The sequence below is a fragment of the Emys orbicularis genome, chromosome 14, assembly GCF_028017835.1.
Source record: "Emys orbicularis isolate rEmyOrb1 chromosome 14, rEmyOrb1.hap1, whole genome shotgun sequence".
In the NCBI taxonomy this organism is placed as follows: Eukaryota; Metazoa; Chordata; order Testudines; family Emydidae; genus Emys; species Emys orbicularis.
Window position 1 is genome coordinate 30,155,848 of NC_088696.1, and position 26,301 is coordinate 30,182,148.

The 26,301-nt window shown below is 43.3% G+C and overlaps 1 protein-coding gene across 1 annotated transcript in view; it reads left to right on the forward strand.

Moving 5' to 3' along the window:
* Positions 1-20,680: 20,680 nt before the first annotated feature.
* Positions 20,681-26,301, forward strand: part of CHD9 (chromodomain helicase DNA binding protein 9) — a 185,492-nt gene continuing 179,871 nt past the window's right edge. Inside the window, exon 1 of the mRNA XM_065416619.1 lies at positions 20,681-20,834. The gene's annotated coding sequence lies outside the window, so the exon portion shown is untranslated. The remainder of the gene's footprint in view (positions 20,835-26,301) is intronic.

Sequence of the window (26,301 nt, forward strand, 5' to 3'; positions counted from 1 at the left end):
GAAGTTAAATCCTAGTGAGGAAAATAGAAAGGAGAATAAACTCTGGCAAACCTATCCTTTAAATCAGGTTCTGTACCAAATGACTGGAGGATAGCTAATGTAATTCCAATTTTTTAAAAGGGCTCCAGAGGTGATCCTGGAAATTACAGGCCAGTAAGCCCGACTTCAGTACCAGGCAAACTGGTTGAAATGATAGTAAAGAAACAAAATTGTCAGACACAGATGAACATAATTTGTTGGGGAAGAGTCAACATGGTTTTTGTAAAGGGAAATCATGCCTCACCAATCTATAGAATTCTTTGAGGGGGTCAACAAGCATGTGGACAAGGGAGATCCAGTGGATATATGTACTTAGATTTTTAGAAAGCCTTTGACAAGGTCCCTCAAAGGCTCTTAAACAAAGTAAGTGGTCATGGGATAAGAGGAAAGGTCCTCTCATGGATTGGTAACTTGTTAAAAGATAGGAAACAAAGGGTAGGAATAAATGGTCAGTTTTCAGAATGGAGAGAGGTAAATAATGGTGTCCCCCAGGGGTCTGTACTGGGCCCAGTCCTATTCAACGTATTATAAATGATCTGGAAAAAGGGGGTAAACAATGAGGAGGCAAAATTGGCAAATGATATAAAACTACTGAAGATATTTAAGTCTCAGGCAGACTGCGAAGAGCTACAAAAGGATCTCTCAAACCTGGGTGATGGGCAACAAAATGGCAGACAAAATTCAATGTTAATAAACGCAAAGTAATGTGCATTGGAAAACAATTCCAACTATACATATAAAATGATGGGGTCTAAATTAGCTGTTACTACTAAAGAAAGATCTTGGAGTCATTGTGGATAGTTCTCTGAAAACAACCATTCAATGTGCAGCGGCAGTAAAAAACCAACAGAATGTTGGGAATCATTAAGAAAGGGATAGATAAGACAGAAAATATCGTATTGCTGCTATTTAAGTCCATGGTATGCCCACATCTAGAATACTGCATGCAGATGTGGTTTTTTGCCCCACCTCAAAAAAGATATTGGTATTGGAAAAGGTTCAGAAAAGGGCAACAAAAGTGATTACAGGTATGGAATGGCTGCCATGTGAGGATAGATTAATAAGACTGGTACTTTTCAGCTTGGAAGAGAGACAACTAATGGGTGATATGATAGAGGTCTATAAAATCATGACTGGTGTGTAGAAAGTAAAAAAGGAAGTGCTATTTACTCCTCATAACATAAGAGCTAGGTGGTCACCAAATGAAATTAATAGGCAGCAGGTTTAAAACAAACAAAAGGAAGTATTTTTTCCACATAATGCAGTCAACCTGTGGAACTCCTTGCCAGAGGATGTTGTAAAGGCCAAGGGTTCAAAAAAGAACTAAATAAGTTCATGGAGGATCACTCCATTAATGGCTATTAGCCAGGATGGACAGGGATGGTGTCCCTAGCCTCTGTTTGCCAGAAACTGGGAATGGGCAACAGGGGATGGATCACTTGATTACCTGTTCCCGTTCATTCCTTCTGGGGCACCTGAAATTAGCCACTGTCGGAAGACGGATACTGGGCTAGATCAGTGGTTCCCAAACTTTAACAACCCGTGAACCCCTTTCACTAGAATGTCAAGTCTCGCAAACCCCCTCCTAAAAATTAATATTTTCAGGGATTTTCTTCTTTACCCGAGTATAAAGCAGTGATCTTGGAAATATAAAATTTGTTTTTAGGACATGCTTATTACACACTATTTATCATTACAGTATTATTACATTATGAAAACAGCAACACTCTTCCAAGATCTCACTTTGGTAGCTTGTATCACTTTGAATAAGCCTGTTAGAAGATGAGGCTCCTATGTTTCATCAAGGAATAACAGATGTTAAACAGCATGAAGGTATTTAAGAAGTCAACTCAAAGAGTTCCTCCTACACAAGTATTCAGATCTTGAGCAGTCCAGGCAAACAACACATGTTACAACAAAGCTTAAACTTGTTCTTCATAATAATTTTGAAAATAATACTAGCTGCCTATTTAAATTTTAAAAACAGTAAAAAATATCCATCTCCCTTTCCATTTCTTATAAGGAGTCTTGAAGTTTAAATCTCCTCAGTGTGATAGATATGCTTGCTTTGATCTGCTTAGCTCTTGGAAGTCCAGGGGCTCTGGGCTGCTGGCCCCGTGCTGCCCAGGGTCCCTAGGGACAGCTCTGTCCATCATTAGGGAATCCCCCCCCCCAAAGAACCCCCTGTAACATTTCACAAACCCCTGTTCGGGAACCACTGGGCTAGATGGACTTTTGGTCTGATCCAGTATGGCTGTTCTTATGGATTAAGTATTGCATTTTTAAAAATAAAAAAGCTAAAATCCACAAGAACACTGTTCTTGAGAGGCAACCCAGTTTCTGTAGCTTCCCACATGTTTTTAGTAATCATTCCTGCAACCAGACAACTCTTCCTGTAGCTGTCTACTCCCTTATGTTGTAGCTTATATATCTTATGTATTCAGGCTGGGCTGGGCTGCAAGGCCAGTACTGTTTCTCACTGATCCAGTGCAAGGCAAGTTCTACAAGCCAGCCGCACCTTTCAGTAGCTCAGAGAGACGTTCCCTCTAAAATATGCCTACTAGAAGGCACTGCACAAAGCTCAAACAGTGTTCATTAGGGAACAGCATGCTTGATCAGTCCTCCTTCCTGCTGCTCATGAGTGAGACAGCAGGAGGCCCTGAGCAGCCTCCCCTATCCACCCACCTGCTTATATTATGGGGATGTAGCACTCAAGTGGTTAGAGAAGGGGTCTTGGAATCAAAAAGTAATTTTAATACATCTGGAATTCATTGTAACCAATCTATAAAACAGCACTGTAAGTGCCACTGGTATAGGGATATCCAACTGGATTCTACCCATTTTATCTTTCACAACAAGAAGAAAGAGCCATAAATTAACTTGCTACTATTCTGTTGTAGATCCTCAAGGCAGAATCTACTTATTCCATACATTAAAAGATAATTTACAGACCAAAATATTACTTAAGTAAATGTGGTTTGGAAGATATGAACAGTAACAAAGGCCTACCTACTTGCAGTCAGAATGTACACCAGCTTCTCCACATAGCTAAGCCCTTGAAGTGATGCTGTCCTATCAGCTCTACAGATTTTTCAGATCCATCTATGGGGCTACAGAGAAGACCTAGTCTATGGGGAAAACCCTCTATCCTCTCATTCCCACCACTCCTGGGGATAGCAAACCAATCAGAGCTGCTACAGACTGACAAACCCTCTGGTTCCTCAGGCTGCATAGTGTACAGAGCTCTATCCCCTCTCCCAACCCCCAAACATAAACAAAAGACTGAGGCTAGTGAATAGCTCAGTCTGCTGCTACCACCTACTGGTTCTGCAGCTTTTTGTTGGCTTCCCCCCCCCCCCCCCGCTTTGCCCCTAAAGCAGAGCTCTCCATCTTACCTTGGGAGTCTTCTAGGAAAGGCCCTGACAGCCTATTCTACATACCAGTTTCAAGAGCCTCTCTTCCTTCCTGGCTTTAGGGGGTATCCAGTTGCTCTCTCCCCCAATGTCCAATATTCAAAAGGCCTAGGGTGGGTGTCCTCTAGAGGTCATGGAAGGAGAATATAGGTGAAGTTGCCTTGGATTGTGGCAATGATGTCTTATGGCAGTGAGTGTTACAGTTAATTATGTATAGTGTTAAATAAGTATTTCTTTTTATCAGTTTGGTGCCTTTCAGTTTATCCCTTTAGATACACAATTACAGTCAAATAAGTTTATGAAGAAAAAATTTAACTATTATGACCCTTTAAAAAAAAAAAAAAAAAAAAGAATCCCAGTCCTTCCCCTCTTTCCTCACATCACTTCTGTAACCCATCCCTAGGTGAGAACCAAAGGTTAGTTGTGGAGAGCTGGTCAGGCTTTTACATTGACCAGCTGGTAACCACTCATGTCCTCAAACCATCTGATTCCATGGTGCTTATTAAAATAAATATGAGTCAGTATCAACTTTATTTTAAAGTATCAAGCTGTGCTATTATTAAACTAAAACTAAAGTATACAACTATTAAAACAAGGTCAAATTAATAGGTTGGTCTCAGTAGTCAGTGTTTTCATTAATGACCTGTATAATGGAGTAGAAGGGGTTGTAAGCATTTTGGAGGACAGGATTAGAATCCAAAAGAAACTTAATAAATTCTCCAATTTGTCTGAAATCAACTAGATGAAATTCAATGGAGACAAGTGCAAAGTACTCTAATGATGAAGGGGGGAAAAAAAAATCAAATGCACAAACACAAAATGGAGAATAAATGGGTAGGTAGTAGTACTGCTGAAAATAATCTGAGGGGTTATAGATGATCACAAATTGAACATGGGCCAATGACACACACACACACACACACACACACACACACACACACACACACACACACGATTGTTTCACTCTATTTGGCACCCCCAAAGAATTTTACCAAACAAAAAAGCCCCACAATCAAATCTAACTTGAGCTAGTTTAAAACAAAAAAAAACAAAAAACAAACAAAAAAACTGAAAATGAGTTGTCCAGTATTTAAACAATGATCTCAGAGCCGATAATAAAGCTTCCGCCTAACACTTCAATGCATGTGTAATGGCCAACCCTTCCCTCTAACCCTGCAGAAATATAATACAGACTTCAGCAGAACCTTTTATGGTCAGCATAAGTTAACTCTTATGTTTAAAATATCATATGTAAATTTTGGTACAGGTCACAGAACAGTAATGAAAGTTCTGAGACAATATTTAGGGCATTTTAAACCTTGTGGAGGAGGAGGAGACGAGACTAATACTGGCATGGAGACCCAGTGAACTCTGAATTGAGAGGCCCATATCATGAAGGGATATTTTCTTTTCCTTTCTGATGTTTAATGTCATTTGCTGACTGCAGGCTGTTTTGTTATTTCACCTGGGACCCTGACAGTGGGAGAAACAGCCAAAAGACCTTGGCCAGAGGCAGGAGCGGCGCCAGGGTTTTTGCCGCCCTAGGCGGCAGCACTCCTCCTCTGAGCATTCAGCGGCGGGGGTCCTTCCACTCCACGTCTTTGGGGCACTTCGGCAGCGAGTCCCGGAGCAAGTGAAGGACCTGCCGCCGAATTTCTGCCGAAGACCCGGAGCGGAAGGACCGCCCCCCCCCGCCGCTGAATTTCCGCCAAGGGCGGCAAAATGCTGCCCCCCAAATCCTGCCGCCCTAGGCGACCGCCTAGGGTCGCCTAGTGGAAGCGCCGGCCCTGGCCAGAGGTTTGAGTGTTGGCCTGCTAGAAAGATGTGCCCTGCAAACCCCCTACAGTGGGATAATTGACTCACATGCATGCTCCCCACAACTCCTAAAGGGGGGTCACACTATGGACAGTGTAGTGACACCTCCCATGTTTGATCTTGATAGGTGTCTATACAGACATGCTTGCACACAACCACACACACACACCACAATTGTAGAATAAAGACAGTGGGGCATCTCATTAGAGGACAAGATAGGAGGGTTCACAAACTCTTCATCTCTCAGACTTCTAGACTCGCATGGAGCAGCAGCTGGAACTGCAATCAAGGAATCAGATGTTGCTGCTGACAGAGCACTTCTCACTAGCTGGCCTCCTTTCAGTTCAGGGAGAGACTGGTCAAAGGCTGGAATGGCCCGATTTGCTGACGTCATGATCTCTACTCCCCCAGGAAATCAGAGTTAGGGGTTCTGGAACATCAGACCTTACCCTTGATTCTTGTGGTTTTCAATCATTGCTTACTAGGCCTTACAGCACCTCCCTCCAAGGCCTTTGGGCAAATCAGGTGCAAGGCCAACCTTGAAACCATGCAGCTTGGTCCAATAAAATTCAAATTAAGTCATCCTTAGCTAGCATCATTTTTGATAAAGCCCTGTTTGAGCCACCAATTTATTCAGTGTTTTGCATGCCACAAAGACTCATGACCCCACCCCCAATTCCCAATATCAAAAATACAGAACATAAAACCTTTGAGGGAACTGGTGTGTCCTTACCTGGGTCCTAAGATGACATGGTCAGTGTCTAGGACATTAAATGCAAAATTCTATAAAACCAACCACTCAACCTTCTTCCATCAGCAAAATTAAGAGTAACCTTGGGCATTTTATGAGTAGGGTTGGAAGGAATGGATTTTTAATTAGTAAATGCTGATTTCACTGTACACAAACAAAGTATTTCCATCAATAATTGAAAAGTTACTGATAGGCAAAGGTAGAAAAATGCTGCTTGAGAACTTAGAGTTGGATTTAAGGATATTTACTTGGTACTTTTTGGCATTTGATGTTTACATGTGTTTTAATGGTTATGAACCTAACTTTTTCAATCTCAAAATCTATGGTTAGATTATATGACCTGTCCATAATTTCCTGCAACTGTGAAATTTTATTAGAAGAAAATGCTTAAAAATAAATACTGCCAATTATAAAAAAAACTTCTGCTAAAACTTACTCATTACAAAGGTCAGTTTTCTTACTGAGAAGTTACAGTAATCAGTTTTTCAGGTGAGGGCATACCATTGCTTTATACCAGGGGTCGGCAACATTCGGCACACGGGTCGCCAGGGTAAGCACCCTAGCGGGCCGGGCCAGTTTATTTACCTGCTGACACGGCAGGTTCGGCCGATCGTGGCCCCCACTCGCCGCGGTTCGCCATCCCGGGCCAATGGGGGCGGCGGGAAGCGGCGCGGGCCGAGGGATGTGCTGGCCGTGGCTTCCCGCCGCCCCCATTGGCCCGGCGAACCGCGGCCAGTGGGGGCCGCGATTGCCCGAACCTGACGCGTCAGCAGGTAAATAAACTGGCCCGGCCCGCTAGGGTGCTTACCCTGGCGAGCCGTGTGCCGAACGTTGCCGACCCCTGCTTTATACAATGCCATTGCATTTTAATTAGGCTAGACTATGGCTTTGAATACACTGGGAGAAGTGGGCAGAGCTGACATACTGGCCAGTACAGCTAAGCCAGCATGGGTATTTCTTAATAGACTACTGGTAACAGCCAGAAGCAGATAACTAACTCCCAGAGCTGAGATAAAATTCTATGCAATGAGTGCATGAGGTACAGTCCCTCCTGGGTCTTCCCCTGCCTTGGTGCTGCTTACACCTACACTCCTGTCCTTACTCAAGGCTGGGCCTATGGGCACAATGCTACCCAGTATCCCCCTCCCCCCCCTTCTGACACAAACTAATGTTTCCAATCCATAGAAAATTCTTATATTTTTAAGATATTTTCATCCCAAAACAGTCAAAATTAAGATTCAAATGTTCCCATTGATTTCAATGCGATTTTGACATCTTCCATTAAAATTTCTAACAACCACCCCAAACTAACCTATAGTGAACCAGGGAAGTTTGACAATGTATTTTTTTTTTTAATTTATAATACATAGGTCACCTTTTAGTTAGCACAGGAAATGCCCCTGCTCTCACATCATGCAGCATGGCCTGCAAGTCCAGTTATCACTTAGGCCTGGTCCACACTACCCCCCCACTTTGGACTAAGGTACGCAAATTCAGCTACGTTAATAACATAGCTGAATTCGAAGTACCTTAGTCCGAACTTACCGCGGGTCCAGACGCTGCAGGCAGGCTCCCCCGTCGATGCCGCGTACTCCTCTCGCTGAGCTGGAGTACCGGCGTCGACGGCGAGCACTTCCGGGATCGATCCGGGATCGATTTATCGCGTCTAGACAAGACGCGATAAATCGATCCCAGAACACCGATTGCCTGCCGTCAGACCCGGAGGTAAGTGTAGACGTACCCTTAGATGAGTGTTACCAGAACAACTAAAGGATCAGGCTCATCCAAATGAATTGTGGAATATACATTTGAAAATAAAAATCTACATCCTACACATACGTTAAACATGAAATATAAACAGTTCAACCTAAATACCTAATTATTCTTTCATGAGTCAGGCCTTGAGGAAGAACGCTATCATGTGTAAAGACAAACCTGTTCCTCCAGTTGTTTGTCATGCTTATTGGACATAATAAACTTGGTGTGCTGGAGGCTATAATTAATCTCTACTAAATCAACACCCCCTCCTATGATAGCTTGTCTACTGAGCTGTCTAGTGACACTTAAGTCTTTGGTAGATAAATAATGATTTGTTATAATCACGCAGCCTGTCTTTCCATCTCATTTTCAATAAGATGAAGTAGCTTTTCTATGTATCTTGTCCTAGTCTCAGTCTTTATCACCACCCACTGTCCCATAACATTGACTTACTGTCACTGCTCTGTAACAGAGTTCTGCAATCAACTTCCTGCACGAGTTTGAACAATTTTAGATTCTTCTGAATCTGATTATTCTTCTGTTCTGTCTGGATTGCTCAGTGTGTTTTTAACTAGATGAGGTTGGGTAATGGCAATGCTCCTTAGCTCTCCATTGTGAGATCTTAAGAGGAGAGGATCGGGGGGGGGGGGGGGGGGGAAGAGAGAGAGAAGTAGTCTTATGACCAGTCTATAATCTCAGTTTCTGTCATTTAAAAAAAAAAAAAAAAAAAAAAAAAGTTATTGAATAATGTATTGTGGTTGTTTCTCCTCCAGTGAGAGGAATTTATCAGGAGTATTTTATACTTATTAAACTTTATAAAATAAAAAATAATAACTTGAAACTTTAGCAATAAACTATTGGTGAGCCCTTCTTTAGCATGTATAAGCCTGTCAATATTATTTGTATTACGATATGGCCTATGAGGCCTAGTCATGATTCAGGACTAAAATACCCCCAAGGAGCTTACATTCTAACTACCAGACAAGGTACAATAGCTGGATACAGGCAGATGTAAAACAATGAAACTATATTGTCAACATGATAAACAGATCTTAGTTCACCAGCAGCCTAACCATTGTCAAACTTTTTGGAGGCATTGTAACAGGGTTTACTTACCACTGGAGATCCCCCTTGTTGCTGTGACTAGGGATTAAGTCTGTCTAGACTGACACTCCCTTCTGTCACTCACTTACACCACAGCCCCTCTTGTTCACAAGTTGCAATGCTGTTGCTTCTTCTTCATGTTATCCCTCCAGCCAGATCACTATATGCATTTCCCTGCTGGGGTACCAAAGAAATCTCACAAGACCTGCTGTCCTGGTAAGTCTTTCTAGTCAAGACAGCACTACTTTTCCAATGACTAGTAGGGGAACCTAAACCCATGTATTACTCCAGGTTCCAGCCCAAGGACCCTACAATCAGCACCCAAGGTTTATATGGTTTTAACCCTTACAGCCATTTCCTTGAGTTTCTTCCTACTGTTCTCTGTAGGCTCTCTTCACAACCATCCATTCTGGTAAACATCTACTTGCTATACCAGTAGCCTAGGTCTTCTAACTTATCCTGACTTCTTCTTTCTCTTCTGATTTTCATATAGTAGTTCACTATGCTGCCTTCCTGACTTTATACAAGCCCTGCCTGCTTCTGACCAGATGGGCTCCATCTTCAATTAGTGCTTCTCACTTCCCCAGATGCAGCCTACCAGGTTAATTAGCCTATTCTGAGTCACCTTCACACATTCAGGGATGACATGGAGTAAACAGCATCACAGGCAGGATGGAAAAGGAAAGCTTAAAGAGGATAATGGAGTAGGTGTAAATATGTTTACAGGGAGCACCTATCAAGCGTGAGGGGCAGCATGGGAGAAAGCACAAATTTAACAAGTGGACGATACATCAGCATTCTGGACAAGACTGCATTTGTCAAAGCCAGAGAAAAGTATGTTGAAGTAATCAAGACATGAGATGATGAAAACCTTGGAGGAGAGTTGTGGCTGGATAGGAAAGGCCTTATCTTAGAGATGTTATGCAGAAAAATCAGCAAGATTTAGATATAGCCTGGATGTGAGGATCTTTCCTGGTGAGAGGTCTGAGTTGAAAATGATGCTCAGGTTATGGCCATGAATGAAAGGCAAGATGTTGGTGTTGTCCACAGGGACCAACAAAGGAGGTAAGAGGGAGGGGAAATTCAGAGCTGTTTTAACCACATTGATCTTGACCTGGGTGCTAAACATCCACAAAGAAACATTAGAGCTGAGAGAACAGTTGGGGGAGGGGGCTGTCCGTGAATATTCATTCAAATTTAAGAAATAATTTCTATTTGTCTGGATAGAGTATCTTGTTAGATTTCCATGACATTCCAGTGGTCAAGCTTCGCTAGCATGAAAATTCACAAAATGCAAGATGAATGCTAAAACATCCACCAAAATCAAATTTTAAATTGTGGATTTGACGGCAATATTCTAAATTTGATCAGTGCTGCTAGTTACATAAGTCACCCATTCAGGAAACAGAAACAATAGCATGTAACTTATGCAAGTAACCAATAAAGCATACATTTAAAAGTTCAGATATTGAAGGTTTGCAATGTACTGTTTGCTAGCTAACAGATAAATTTGGGAATTTGCTCATGAATATTTTGCAAAGAGAAAAAGTGATTTTCAGTGTCTAATTTATTCTTTATTAAGAATATTGATATGTCATATATATTTCTCACCAATCCACTAGCAAGCGCATTTCAAATATTTGCTATCAGCAAATCAAGATTCAAAAGATACTTTAATTTATTCAGTGCATAAGGAATCCGTTTGAGGAATTCATAATTTCCTAGATTGTTAACTTCAGTGCAGAAATTATGGGTAAAATCCTGGCGTCACTGAAGTCATTAGGAGTTTTTCCATTTACTTCAACAGGATCAGGAGCTCACCCTGTGTCTTTACATAGCATCCAGCATAATAGAACCCCAGCCATAATTGGAGTGCCTGGGTGCTACTGTAATATAAATCTTTAATAATCTGCTTGTGGTTAGTCTATCGGCAGAAAGTGAGGCTATATTTTTTAAATAGTCTGTTCAAATTATTCACTCAGGTGAATAAAATATTCTCAGGTTTACTATTATTATATGAAATATAATAAAAGCTACAATCAATAACTGAATAAAATACATATGCACCTTATTTTTTTAATTATGGTTGTTTGCCAACTCTCTAATTCACACTGGGTCTCCCCATCGTTAGTGAGGAATAAGCACAGTTCCATGTATGTCATTTTCTTGGTATGTCGCAGTGTATTATATTTGTTTTTATTACTAAATGTGGCCCGTAAACTATACAAGGGGCCAGATCTTTGGCTATGTCGAATGGGGGCAGAGAGGTAGGAAAGGAACTGGCTTTGAGACACTTTTCTGCTCCTCCAATGCTGGGGCCTAGCAGGGGCTAGTTCAGACTTTGTATAACTTACAACTGCCTAAGGGCTATGCTAACAGTTCCCCAAAATTCCTCAATTTAGTTAAATCAGTATAACTTTTGTTTAGACAAGCCTGTAGTGCGTGGAAGGGATTAAAACAAGCCAGAGAGGCTGTGCAGAGCCCCAGCCACTCATGGAAGGGCTTATTGGGAGCCAATCAGGTGGAGGCTTGAAAGCAGCTTATCAGGGCCAGGCTGAGCCCTATAAGAAGGCTGCAGGGCAGAAAAGAGTTGAGTCTTTCCCCAGAAAACAAAAGGAGAAAAAGTGGCTTTTAGAGAAGTACCGAAGATGAGCAGAGCAGCGCTGACAGACTCTAGGCAACAGTGCTCCAAGCATGTGCTTGGGGTGACACTCTCCAAGGAGTGACACTCAAGCCTGGGAGGGAGGGGTAAGAGGGGAAATGCGGTGCACCTGAGGGAGGAGGTGGGACCGGGGATTTGGGGAATGGGAAGGGGTGGAGTTGGGGCGGAGCCGGGGGGGCGCAGGAAAATATTTTTGCTGGGGGCGGCAAAAAACTTGGAGCCAGCCCTGAGTGCTGGGCAGGGTTAGCAGAGGCTGGAAGAACTCAGGGCTGATGACTGCCAGACTGGGGCCCTGACAGAAAAGGGGTGGGGGCTATGGTAAAGTGGCCCAGGGAAGTAGGCAGTAGAGGAGGATCTGGGGTATGGGGGGAGGCTTAGGGGTGCAAGCTTTGGGAGGTGCTTACCTCAAGCGGCTCACAGAAGCAGTGGCATGTCCCTCCTATGCGGAGGTGTGACTAGGCGGTTCTGCATGCTGCCCTGTCTGCAGGCACTGCCCTCACAGCTTCTATTGGCTGCAGTTCCTGACCAATGGGAGCTATAGGGATGGGGGCGGCATGCAGAGTGGAGGCCCCTGGCTGCCCTTATGCATAGGGGGGCCATGCTGCTGCTTCCAGGAGCTGCCTGGAGTGGCCCCAGAGTCTGCTCCTGGGCGGGAGCTCGAGGACTGGATTAAAATGGTTGCGCTAGAGGGTCCCTGGGTTGGGGCCCAGTGTAGTGGGCGGGCCTGTGCTCTCCCTTCACCCCCTTGCCAGTGATGAGAGTAGCTAAGCCAGACTGCAGTTTGCCCTTGGAGGAAGGGGCTAGACTAGGGGTCAGCAACATTTGGCACGCAGCTCGCCAGGGTAAGCACCCTAGCGGGCCGGGCCAGTTTATTTACCTGCTGATGTGGCAGGTTCGGCCGATCGCGGCCCCCATTGGCTGCGATTTTGCCGTCCCGGGCCAATGGGGGCAGCGGGAAGCCGCGGCCAGCACGTCCCTCGCCTGCGCCGCTTCCCGCCGCCCCCATTGGCCCGGGACGGCGAACCGCGGCGAGTGGGGGCTGCGATCGGCCGAACCTGCCGCATCAGCAGGTAAATAAACTGGCCCGGCCCGCTAGGGTGCTTTCCCTGGCGAGCCGCGTGCCAAACGTTGCCGACCCCTGGGCTAGACTGAGGACTGCAGTGAGCCACTAAGGCAAGTGATAGAACCACAAGCTGCCGGTCCCCCAGAATGGGGGGGGAGAGCCAGCGGAGCAGGCACAGCCGGAGGGCTGTGTCCAGAAGCGGATGTCTCAGTCCGGGAATGACGGGGGTCCAACAGTGGAGACCGAGAGAGTAATGTTGGGTGAGACACCACTAGTGAAGGTGCACTGCTGAAGGAGCTAATTCCCAAACCAACCAGCAGGAGGTGCCGCTGTGGTGAGTCTGCACCCCGTTCCAAAGCCTTTCACATTTTTTGACTTTTCAGAGTTATTTGAAAATTTTCTTCAGATAATACTATCTGCTTAGTCCCAGTTAGGTTGTTAAATTTGTTGAGGTGAATAGGCTAGGAGAAGCGCTCACACCTCAGATTAGGAGGACCAACACCTATGCCACCAGCTATTACTTTGCCAAAAACTGTCTTTGGCCACACTGGATTAACAATGCATCTACTTACACTGTGACAACTGTTCCTTATTTTAGCCAATCTAATGTCAAATTAAATTAAATATTATTTACTAACCTACATGTTTTATTTAAATAGTTTCTTGTATTTATTATGGAAGGCATATTACAGTTCCTTCCCTTAGTGCTGTGTTTAATTCACAAGAATGCACTTGATCAATTCTCATATTTGCATCACTGTAAATCAGTAGCTTCACTGAAGTCAACTAAGTAACGGTGTAAAACTGACATGAAAGCACAATCAGATCCACTACAGCGCCTAAGAACCAAATTCTTAATAAAATGATTCTATATATAAAAACAAAGTGTATGAACTTAAATATTTAAGGGCCAGATTTTCAATGGATTTCTTAGTGGGTAAATGATACAAAAATCCTATTTATCAATCCAAAGGAAAGTCACCACACTTGGATGGACAGACACCAAAATGGATACAGCTACTACGTGCATATGTAAATTTGAAATCAGGGTGTTAGTACAACGGGAGCTAGTCTTGCAGATTTTTTTTGAAGCTTTGGTTTGAAAGGTTTGACCAATATCCAAATAAAGAAAATTCATAAAAACAGCTATCTTTGAACACACTTTCATTCTGTGTATGTATCACAAAGGTTTCATCAAAGAGCAAAACACCCTTTTATAGCAAAAACTAGCCATACAAATATACACCTATTTTAAATTGCAGAATATCTGGGAGATTAAAGCCCTTCCTCTTGAACCCTGAAACAACTTCACTATTTTTTAAAAGCAAAAGTTTCATATTCATTCAATCCATCCAGTACGTTGACTGATGCATAAACTTGCAGGAAAGAGTAATGTGATAGTTTATCCACTTAAATACCACAAGGGGGCAGCAAGAGCTCTTAAGTATTCAGCAGTTGAAGCAGCAAAAAGTTAAGAGAAACCTTATGTTTCAGATTCTGAGGATTGAGTCATGCAGTGCTTAATTTGTGCCAGGGCTTGCAAGGGCTGAGCCCTGGCATCTCTGGGCTTGGCAGTTCATAGCCCCAGCCCCTCTGGGCTTGCCATATCAGTTATGAAAGTACAAAAATTGCTTGAGCCTCAACACCAAATTGCTTGAGCCCTGGCACCTCTTTCATTACAAATTAAGCACTGGAATCATGATTATTACTATTCAGTCATGATCTAGTATATGAAATAGCATCAGATAAATGGTTCTCTTTCTGTAGAAAGTAATCCCAAACCTTCACACTTCTTATACTTGGAGTGACAGGCGTCTTGTGATCAGACACTCATTGAAGCTTGTTGTATTAGAATATAAGACATTGCATCAAGTGAGAACAATTTTCAGAATGTTGATTTCACTGTTAGTCTAATAGAAAGATTAATAGGAAGGAGGAAATAAGTATTATAATTGAATAGACAATTTTGCAGCAAGCTTTGTCAGCATGTCTATGATCATAAGGCAAAACAGGAAAATGCTTGCCTGAGCCCATTTTAACTGGCTTATGTGCTGAGGGCTGTACCCACTTGTGGTTATGCCACTTATAATCGATGATGCTACCCCCATAAACAGGAATATCACTGTTTTCAGTCCCAGGGTCAGTTTTGTCCCATTTTTGAGAACTCCAGTCTAGCCACCTAGAAGATCCATCAGACCTGGTGAAATTGACAGTTGGCTAAGTATATTTGCATCTCAAGAATAAGCCCCTCCAGGCTTGTCACACACTGACACCTTGTCCTACCTGCCTGAGTATCTAGACCCTGATCCAGCAAACCACTTATGCACATGCTTAAAGTTAAGCATGGCCAATGCGGCTAGCAGCAAATGCCTTCTCTAAGTAACTGGGCTGAAGTTTACAAAAACTAAAACAAAAATCAGTGATCTGTCCTAAAATGTAAGCCAAGGGAGTTTATGCTTCTGCTTAGATTTAACCATGTACTTATTCATTTTCTGAATGAAGGCCACAGCAAGACTATACCCTTTCTATGAGCCCTCCCCCTCATGTAGAATCAAACTAAGAGTTGGGCTGATTTTTATTAGTGAGAAGTGGTGACCACTTCTCATCTTTTTTTAATGCAGGCTACAACCGTGTTTGCCATAACTATTCCCAGCAAATTATCACCCCTGTGCTATGACTGGTAAGAGTGAGAGTAGAAGTATGAGTGCAAACAAGAAATCATCAATCTGAAAGTGAGCACAGACTGAAGTCCATAAAGAGAAGTGGTAACTTAGAACTTCCAGATATTCATCCACAGATCTCAAAGCATTTTACAGAAGAAAACAAGTATCTGTGTAGGTGAGCTTGTGGTTATGCCACTGGTCTGAAGCTGCCTGAGCAGTTTTGTTTTAAATACAAATACTAGTTTTCCTGCTTCTGATCATTCTTAAGACACTAATTAATTTTGTGGGAAAGTAAGCAGGCTGAAGAAGCTGATACTATTGAGTTATTTAACAGGGGATGATTGGAGATCCTAGCCACAATTATCAGAATAGACCACTCTGGTCATTCATCCTCAAATTTTCTGTAAATGTAAATGAACTTTGAATTAGGCCCTACAATAGCATTGCAATAAAATGGTGAGAGTTGGCAAGTCTCACAACCGTGTGGCTTTTCTTGAAAACCCAGCTCTTAGTCATGTGACTATTAAAATCACACCATTCATTTTATTTTTAATATAATGAAAGCTTCTGGCCCTTATGGTTACTGAGAAGTTTGAAAACATGACCCAATTGTACTGTAAAGCTTCAAAAACCAGAAGGTAAATAAGCCTAGAAGGTATAGTGGTTTTTTTTTTTTTCCCCCTCAATTCAGTCATGATTGTAGGGGGTGGGCTTGATTCATCATTTTTGCTTGAGGTTAGCAATATTGCATTAAAGTCAACAGGAGTATTTTGAATTGGCCATGTACTGATCCTCTGCAGAGGCGTGATTTTCACCATATAGGAGTAATGTCCTAAGAATCTCACTTTCTATAAGGGCCTGATCCAAAGCCCATTGGATTACTTCAGTCTACTTTAAGTTCTTTAAAAAATAGACTTTTTGCTAGCTTTATGTGGTTCAAAATTTAGCCAATAAAATGTTAATGTATCAAGGAAGACAGGGTTGTCTTCAAAGAAATACATCCCACCACTGTCTTGTTTGAAAAGCAAATATTGCAGCACAAAAACTGACTCTAAACAAAAGTGAAATTGACTTTATTTTCATTCTCCAAACTGAAATGTGAAAATAAACAGTGGGCATAAATATTGAAAAGTTAGATTTTTAAAGAGTATTCCCTTTAGTAGTGTAAGATACAATTAGCAATATAGGCAAGACATCTGTTTGCTTTGGTAATAAGAATTTGAAGAGTAAGTCATAAGAAGGTCATCTCTTTGACATACCATTGAAAAGTTTCAATTATTGACTCAAGGCACAAAACATTTAAAATAGGATTATACAGTTACTACCAAAAAGATGGTAAAAATACCCATTTTGCCTGTGTGCAATAATGGGGTCAAAGAAAGCTTCTGTCTAGGTGCCTACAGTTCTGGTTGCCAAAAATAGTTGCTAACATAACACTATTTATTTTCTGAGGGTCAAGTTATTAAGGTCATAATATACAAGCATTTGAGAGTTACACTAGTAATGATCTAATTTCACTACATGCAATTGAATTAAATCCATCAAATCTGCTCCAATATATTTATGCCTTAGAAAGCAAGAATTTATTAAATTGGTTCTGTGGCATATAATTTCCTTTCTGTATTATGTTATATTTTCCTAATTTGTACAATAAAAGGAATTATACATTTATGTCCATTTCTATAATTTGCTCATCTCTTAAGCACAATAAATCAACAATTATTCATTAATTAAATAATGCTTATATTGGCATATGTGGTAGTGTGACAGCAAACAGCTAGACCAGAGGAATATACAGTAGAGGAGTTCTGAATATGAAATGACAAAATTACAAAAAAGAAGTTGGGATTTTTCAGGAGAGAAGAGTTGCAGCTGTAAAGAATAGCAATGCTGATGAGTTTATGAAGTTATTTGTAATGCCACATTTTCAAAAAGGCACAGGTGATTTTTCACCTATAGTTTTGTGGGTGCAAGTGATATAGTTTTGGAGCCAGATCCTCAACTGGAAGTCAGTGGAACTACACAGATTAATACCAGCCAAGCTCCAGCCATTGATGTTTAAAAACCCTCTTTATAGACACGTGTTCTTCATTATATCCAGATTTGTCATTCCCTCAGTGGTGCTTCCTCTGCTTGCAGCGCCAGGAGGCTGGACTTGTCAGTCATGAAGAGGTTTGGACTCTCCTTCTGGGAAAATTCCCAGTTCAGTATGTCTCTTGGCAGTTTCAAGGGTGTGCAGACCTCCTGCTGTCTGGAGTTACAGCTAGGAAAACATTTTGTTACTTGAAGCTTTGCCTTCCCCCTTTGCCACTCCAACTGCAGGCATTTTTCTTGGAGGTTTCTGGCCTTTTAGAAATGCTTGGCTCCCTAGCCTACAGTAGCTCTACATGTGCTGGGATTCAAATGACAACTCAGTCAATCACGAGAGAGCCAGAAAAGACCTCCTCTCTGCTTAATTGCCCTCACTGTTACTTAGAAAGAAACCTTATGACTGTTACTGCTCCAAATAAGCTCTCACATCCGTGAGAAACTCTTTTCAGCAATCCCTGATTGCAGTCCCTTTGCTAGTTCCTGCTTAAAGTTAAAGTGCAGCAGCTCCCTAGCATGAGGTAGAATGGAAGGCACAGCTAGGGTAGAGGGTAGCAGCCAGAATGCAATTCCAGCAGAAGGTCCCCCCATTGTTTAATTTTCATTTATAAGCCTATCATTTCCAGACAATGTTTTACCACCTTTTGCACCTTCAGCCACAGTTTGCTCATCAGCTCTCTCCCTAACCCCACCTCCTTCCCCAAATATTACATGCTCTTCAGACACCATGATTTTTAGCCAGAGAGTACTCCATATGGCCACTAATGGTCTCTAAGGACTGATCCAAAGCCCAGTGGCTACTGGGAATCTTTCCCTTGACTTCAGTGGGCTTCAGACCAAGACAGTGGTCCTCTTTAACACATGAATTCAAATGATGGTGAACCAGTGGTTCCTGGAAATCATAGTACATTGGTTCTATCATAAGAGGTGGTATCAAACCTTTGAATCAATGTTATACAAATTTGTCCACCTCCAACCCATACCAAAAGGAAGGGATTCAAAACACCCTGAACCACCAGTTGAAGACTGAAACCATTGTCTAAGTCCTAGAGGACCAGAATTGTAGGTTCCTCCATCAAGAAAACAATAAAGCATTTTTTAGACTTTATGAAGATGAACTTCCTATTCAGAGCATCAAGCTTCCAAACGGGGTCTTTGCAGTTCATCCAGGCAATGAGTGAGCAAAATACAAAGTGACTATTTCCATGTTCCTAATCTTCAATTGTACTAGTGACTCACATGTTATGCCATTCTGGGCCAGTATTTTTAGTTTAAGGCTCTACCATTCTGCCTGGCTACAGCTCTGAGAACATTTACCAAAATTATAATGGTGCTGACAGCCACATTACAGAAGTGGGACAACTGGCTGACTAATGGCAATTTGAAATGATTATAAAATAATACATGCTTTCTCTCCCTATGTAAGTTTGTTCATTTATCTATTTTGCTTTGAGGGATGAGTGAGTGGAGTGCTGGTTCATTTCTTTTGGGAGATAGCGAGTTTTTCCAATGATTTCTTATGTTATTTCCCAAAATATTGTATGGAAGGAGCAGTTGATATTGTGGGAGTGGGATTAGGAAGTAAATGGGGGTAATTCATCAGGACTAGTACGTAGCGGAGAATTTACAAGCTTAGAAACTTTTACATAGGATTAAAACCTTTCCTTACTGAAGGAAAAAGAATTACTGAAGTAGGGGTATCCAAATATCACATTTAAAATTTGTCTCAAATTAATATACAAACAAGTACAACAAATTAAGACCCATATAATATTCCAATATGCATATATTGAAATTTAATTGAGCTATTCAGAAAGTGTATGATCCATTCTTTAAAGTGACGTGATACATAAATATTATACAAGGTATCAGGTATATAAAATATTTTGTTAATGGACTAATGACAAAAATGCTGAGGATGGAAGACATTTCAGACAGGAGAATCCATGGATCATAGAGAGTTGAAACTGTAGCTTAATTTCTTGGTGTGGAGACCTATAATTTAAGAGACATTTTCCAATGTCCTCGAGTAAATGATGCACATAAAAAACGTATTTGTACATCAAGTACTGTCTGTTTAATTTTGTCCTTAAATCACATTTTTCAACCATATTTCTCAGAGCTTTACAAAAGTGGGTGGGTATTAGCACAATTTTAAAGAACTATAATGTGCATCTACAAATGTGTGGGTTTTTTTTTCTTTTTGCATGTAGAAATATATATACTGTCACAGCTGTTAGCACAGTGATGGAGGCCCTTTAAAAAAGTGGCCTTAAACGAGTATGAGTATTGAGGCTGGTGTCAGCACTCTGTCTAGTATGCACCCTTCCTACGCCTGGACCCTGGGAACCAAGAAGTGGTAAGTATCTTTCTTAGTTTAAAATGAAGTGGAAACACTAGTGCAGCTTTCTTACTGAAACTAAACGTCAGGCACAGCCACAGCGCACCCCTGCTGCAGGGAAGTAACTGGTAGCAGAGAACACCTCCGGCGGAGCCTCTGCCCCTCTCGCCAGAACTGCAGCGTCACGCAGAAAGGATTTACTCCGCCGCACGCAGCATGTCCCCCCTGCAGCTGAATTCGTCAGGCAGCGGGTGCCCCGGGCTTTCTACAGGAGACAGCCACGGGAGTTTTTTATGAGGAAAACTGTGGGGTGGGCGATGAGGCGGTCGGTATTTAACTGGCCTGCACGTGAGCCGAAGGGGTCCTTACCCCAGGGGATAACCCCTTTCCCCTCTCCCCGCACGTTGGCACAGCAGGTGCGAGCCATGGCAGCAGGGCTGGGACCGGCGGGTGGAAAGGAGGCCGAGGCCGCGGCCGCCCGCAGCTGCAAGAGGGCGCCACTGTCCGCCGGAGCGCCGCGCTGCGCTCGCCCCTTGGCTTTCCCCCGCAGCGGGGCCTGCCCAGCATCCAGGTCTCTGCGGGAACCTCCAGAGTAAACGCGCCCGGGATTGGCTTCTGTCAGTGAAGGGGGCCATATTGGATCAGCGCATCGCTGCGCTCACGCACCATTTTATCAGCGGCTCTGATTCTTTCATCTGCCTGGATGCTCCCGCCCCACCCCCTCCCCGCCCAGGGCGGCGCCCCCCGCCCCTGCGGGCTGTAGAAGCGTGAGGAGAAGGTGTCTCGAGGAAGGAGACTCGCGCGCTCCTCCCCTCCTCACACCCCTCGCTCACTCCTCCTCGGCTCGCAGACCCACTCTCCTCCCTGCCTGCCTCCCCCCCTCCCTCCAGCGGAGGCACCGTGTCAGCCAGCGGAGGCGGCCCCGGCCGGGCGGCCAATCAGCGAGTGGGTGACAAATATGCAAATGTGCCCCCCCCAGCCCGTCCCCTCGGGTTCGCTGGGGCTGGTGGGGTCGCGGCGCGGAGCTAGTGAAACTTCACCAATAGCCCTCCTGTTTCCCTGCCCGGGCGGGGGAAGAGCAAATCACGCCGCGCCGCCTCCTCCCGCTCCTCCTCCCGGGCCTGTGCCAGCCACCCGGTAAGTGGTGCCCCCAGCCAGCGGTTGCCTGCGCACCCCGCGGGGCCGGAGCGGCAGGGGGATTCCCCGAGGGGGGAGGGGAGCCGCCGCCGCCCCGTTCCCCCGTAGTCTGGCCGAGGCAGGGAGCTGTCAGGCGCGGGGCATCTCTCCCCACGCGTGCCGGCCAGGCGGCCGCGTAATGGCGAACCCGGCGGTGAGTGCGTGCGAGGGGACGGGCTGCTCCCCGCCGCCCCCGGAGCAGGCCGCGCTTCAGGTGCCGGAGACACGGGCTGGCCCCGGCTTCCCCCCGCCCACGCGAGGGGACGGCGCGGCCGGGCCTGCTCTCGCCCTGCCTAGGCTGAGCCTGCTTCCGCCCCTCGCAGGGCAGGCGCGGGGCGACGGCAGAGTCTGGGTCGCCCCTGCCCCTCGCACCCACCAGGCGCCCCCCCCCCCCGGCCGCCCCTGGGCCCGAGGCAGGGTGGAGGGGCGGGGGCTGGGTTGGAGCCGGGCCCCAGCATACGGGAGGTCGGCGGGGGCTGGTCCCCAGCGGGCAGGAAGGCGGCGGAGGGAGAGGGATGGGAGCTGGCTGCCCATCCGGCAAGTGGGCGAGGCGGCTGGGGGAAGACTGGCGAGCTTGGAGCTGCTGCCCGCTGAGAGGGCGGGTGCGGGGCGGTGCAGGCAGAGAGGGAGGCTGAGGTTGGAGCTGGCTGCCCCCTGGGCGGGGGGGGAGGGGAAGCGAGCGGAACGGAGCTGGCTGCACGCTGGGCAAGGGGGCGTGTTGGAGCTGGCTGCCTATGAGGCAGAGGAGGGGTGTGCGTTGGGGTGCGGGCAGCGGACCTGGCTTCTCCACCAGGCAGGGAGGCCAGGGCGGGGACGGGGGATGGGAAGCTGCTTTTCCCCTCGGCAGATTAAAAGGGGTTTGGAGTGCAGATTGTGGGGGTTGCTAATAGGCAAGGTGGGGGGGGGGGTGTTTAAGCTGGTCCCTGGGATAGCCTCAAATGACCACCCTGCTATCTCCCTCCTGGGTGTGTTAGATGGATTGGAACAATATATGTCAGGAGAGTGTGTGTCTCTGCTGAAGGCGGGAGGCTTGTGACAGCTTTCTGCTGAGGCGAAGGGACCTACTGCAAACAGGATGGTGTGGAAGAAAACCTATTTTCCCAGACAGGTTGGTGGGAGGGGAGGAGAGGAAGAGAACATTCAAGAAGTCTCTCTTTGCAAAGGTGACATCAAGGCCTTCATCTCTTAGGAAGGTTTCACCCTCCTTATTCACTTTTGCATGCAAAAGACCATATCCATAGTAACTAAAAACTTTAATGAAAGCTGTATCACCTCACTATGAGGAGATACAGACAGATCTGGTGTCTCCTGCAGAGGAGAGACTGAAGAGCCTTGGGCCAGCAGGCATGGTTGCTGGGGAGAAAATGGAGACTGCAGACAGAAAAAAGGGAAGGATTAATAAATATAATGCTGCAACAGCCATGATAGTGCTAGAAAGGGTTCTGACCTCCTCTGCCCCTTTTCTCTGAGGTCTTGTGACTTTGCTTTTAAAAGTAGTTGTCTCTGAACCTCCACCATAAGAAAAGTAGGCTTGTCTGTCATAGGAGGTTTCTGTACCCCATTTCACTTCTGTGCCAGTCCAGAAACACCAGTTTGTTAGGTGCAAGCTTTATCCCCCCTTTTTCATTTAATTTAATATAGTAGTCATAACTGAAAACTTCTGAGCAGAAAGACTATGTTGGACTTTGTAGGTAAATAGTTTCTACTTCCTTTAATATCTTTGAGCAGTTACAGAGTTTCTATCTAGCAAGGGTTGTGAATTTTGGTTTATATCTGTAGGTGAAATAGCCTATATTATATTTGTGCTGACTTCCTTCAAGTGGTAAACAAAATCTTACAACCTATGTGTTTTACTTCAGATTTTGATAATTACCTAAGTGGGAGAGCAAAATAATATCCTGCTTATTTCCTGATAGTCATATGGTCTCCACCCAAAAAGACAACCTGATATGTTCCTGCTTGTAGGCATCTGCTAATTCTTTAACTGTTCAGACACACCTGCTTGATGGGGCTGCAAAACACTACTGACTTCAATTCCTTTTTTAACACATGAACATAAAAAATAAATTCTTACTCTCACATAAGCAATTCACAGAGCTGTGCTTTTGACAGTCATGGATATCATAACAATTAACCATCCACAGGAAAAATACTTCTTCATAGTGAAACTGTTACTTATAGGATATCTTCAACAAAAGCTTGTCAGCAACAATCAATATTTTGCCATTCTAGGAACATCACAATATGCGGTTTACCAATTGTGCATTGCATGACACTGGAAACAAATTGGGAAATACTATGCCAAACTTGTCTTCATTAATTTGAGTATAAAGATATACTCAAAGGTGCTAAGATCATTAAGTTAGTCAGTGTTGCTTAAGCTGTTAGTATTCAGCCACATATGTCAGCAAATGGTTTGGTATATAAGCTCCTAATAGATCTTTACAGTGGAGAGTAGCCCAACTTGCCTCCCAAAGACTTGTTGGACTCCTGTCTATCATTATTATGACTACAGAGATGTGATTTTTAAAAGATGCTGAGTAGCTTCAACTCCCACTGACTTCAACAGGAGCAGTAGATGCTGAGGGCTTCTGAAAATCAAGCCATGAGTTCCTAGTCATTTTTGATTAGGTAAATGATGAAAGCTCAGAGTGGGGGAAAATATGTTTTTAGTGATTGTATCTGTGAAGTGCTCTGATTTGGACCATCACACGGAGACTATGAAAGCCTTAAAGCAGACCTTGTTCATGTGTTTCCTTTCTATAAAATAGACAAGAGCCAGTGACTTAGAGAGATTAAAAATGAGGTTGACACAGTTTTATTATACTGCTCTACTCCTGTGACATTAGGTAATAGGTATGTTTTAATTTCAACATGCTTCCAGCCCTCCACCCCAGTGTGGGGAGCACTAACAATTCTTTATTTTGTATTATTTATTCATTTAACATTTTGCTACAAACTTCATTTAATGTAAACTACAACTCATACTTGAAATATTATAAAATGAATAGGTCAGCCACACAATTTTAGCAGAGATTATCAGGTAGGATTCCTTAATGTGTTGCCTTGTCTCCCATATATCAGGCCTGCTGTATAAGTCCTTGTGTCTACCTCATGTAAATGTTTAGACTCTGGAGCATTGCATTATTTTGGAAGGAATGATGAACAGAAGTTGGAACAGAAGGAGGAGAATGCAGTGTTCTAGTTTGGTCCTGCACAATTCTGGGTTACAGTAATAGTTGTAAAAAGCAACAGAGCGTCCTGTGGCACCTTTAAGACTAACAGATGTATTGGAGCATAAGCATGCATCCGACGAAGTGGGCATTCACCCACGAAAGCTTATGCTCCAATACATCTGTTAGTCTTAAAGGTGCCACAGGACTCTCTGTTGCTTTTTACAGATCCAGACTTGAGTAATAGTTGTGATTCCTATGCTACCCACAAACTGAGTCCTGAGTAAATTTTCTTTGCTCTTCTTACTTTTTATAGATTGTTTCATTCAGTTTACTTCTCTGATCATTCCTGTTACAGCCACAGTCCCTTTCAGACTAAGGAGCAGACTGCTCAATACACTTAAGGAAATCTCATTCTCTTTCAGGCTCAGATTTCATTGTTTTCCCCTTTCTCCCAATCAGCCTCTTTCCTGGACAAGAGACAGGGCTTTCAGGAACTTGAAGGATCTGAAGTCACCTTAATGGATGTACCCAAAGCCCAGCCATGGGATTTTGTGAGTCCAGAGTTCTAAGAACTGACAGCTGGAATCCCACTGTCATCTGGACTCCCTGAAGGGCATCTCTCCTGTTCAGCAAGAGGAAGGAGTGAAGACTTTTCTTTACCTTCACCATGTTAAATTTGCAGGGATGCAATAACCACAGTATGGGTTGCTAGCACTTAATTCAAATATGATCAGAGTGTGCTGATCATTTTTTATTTCTCTGGCCAGTTCATATAGGCAAGAGAGAACTTGTTTGGCCACTGGCCATCTGAATGTAGAGACTCTTCTTTTCAATGTAAATTCTGGGTATTTCTCTTTTTGTGCAACATTCTGATAACGAAAACATAAAAAAAGCTAGTTGCTTTTGCAATCTAAAAAGATCACATGTTGGAGGAACTTGTAGAATATTGAACTGTAAAACATAAACAAAAATAAATTGTGGTATTAGAGCAATGTGGCAAGTGAAAGCACACATTAGGCATTTAAGCATTTTAATCTATAACATACACAGAGAGGTGTAAATATTTAGAAATGCTGAGTTTATTTTATTGTATTGGTATATTTTCAGCACGGTGCATGTGCAGCTAGATACTCAACTACATTTTAGTGAGAGCTCATTTAAGGTGTTTGTGTTGCAGCATTTGAGACTAAAGTTCTTTTTCATGTTGCCCTGCCCCATGCTTCATTTATAAAACTGGAGGGAACATACTTGGGATGAGAAGGTGGTTCTGTCCTCAGTTTCACTCAGTTCTTGGCTTGTTTGACAACAAAGGTGCCAGTGTGATGTGGACAACAGTTGTACTGAGACCTCCAACTTGATTCAGCCTGCACACCAAACAGATGTCTGATATTAACATCTTTGGCTACTATATATAACTATGAGTGAATTTGTAGATCATAACTTTGATAGTCATTGATTTTTTGTTTTGTTTACCTTTTTGTTTTGTTTTAAAGGCCAGAAGGGATGTTTGTGATCATCTAGTTTGACCTCAAAAACACTGACACTTGAGGACTGTTAATTTATGAAATTAACCATTTCAAAGTTTGTACCTACATAAAAAGTAGCAGAGTCCATCACAAGATGCGGCCATCCCATTCACTTCTTGTGGCCAAATACCAATTTTGACTGTGCTTTATATAGTTAATAGAAAATTTACTAACAGTGAGTACCAAATTGATCTCCTCCTTCAGTGTGGTGTTAACTACTCTCCTTTATGTCACATGAGGAATAAAAACAGTTTTCTGTGCTTAATATATTAGAAGTTTAGATAGTCTTCCAAAGTTCATTCTAGAAAATTGCATAGGCTTTTACTAGTAAATAAAATAATAATAATCTCATATAATAAAAATATAATAATAAAAATAATCTCATAATTATTTTAAAGATTAACACATTACTGAACCTCGTAAGAGAAAAACTTGTAATAGCTTCTGAAGACTTTCTGTTACATATAATGGCATAATAGTCTACCCCTTTAATAATATGAATAACGTGAACTTGCTGTCATTTCTGTACAGGGTGGGTTGATTTACATTGCCAATTTGAATCAATTTAAATGAACATGCAGGAAACCTTGATTTAAATAATCAATTTTAATCAGGTTTTGCATGCACTTTTTCATTATTTTCCTGAAGAAAGGTTGATTCTCACTGGCTGGCAACCATTAAAACATGTTGATTGCAACTAAATATAGCCTTTACACTAAATTTAAT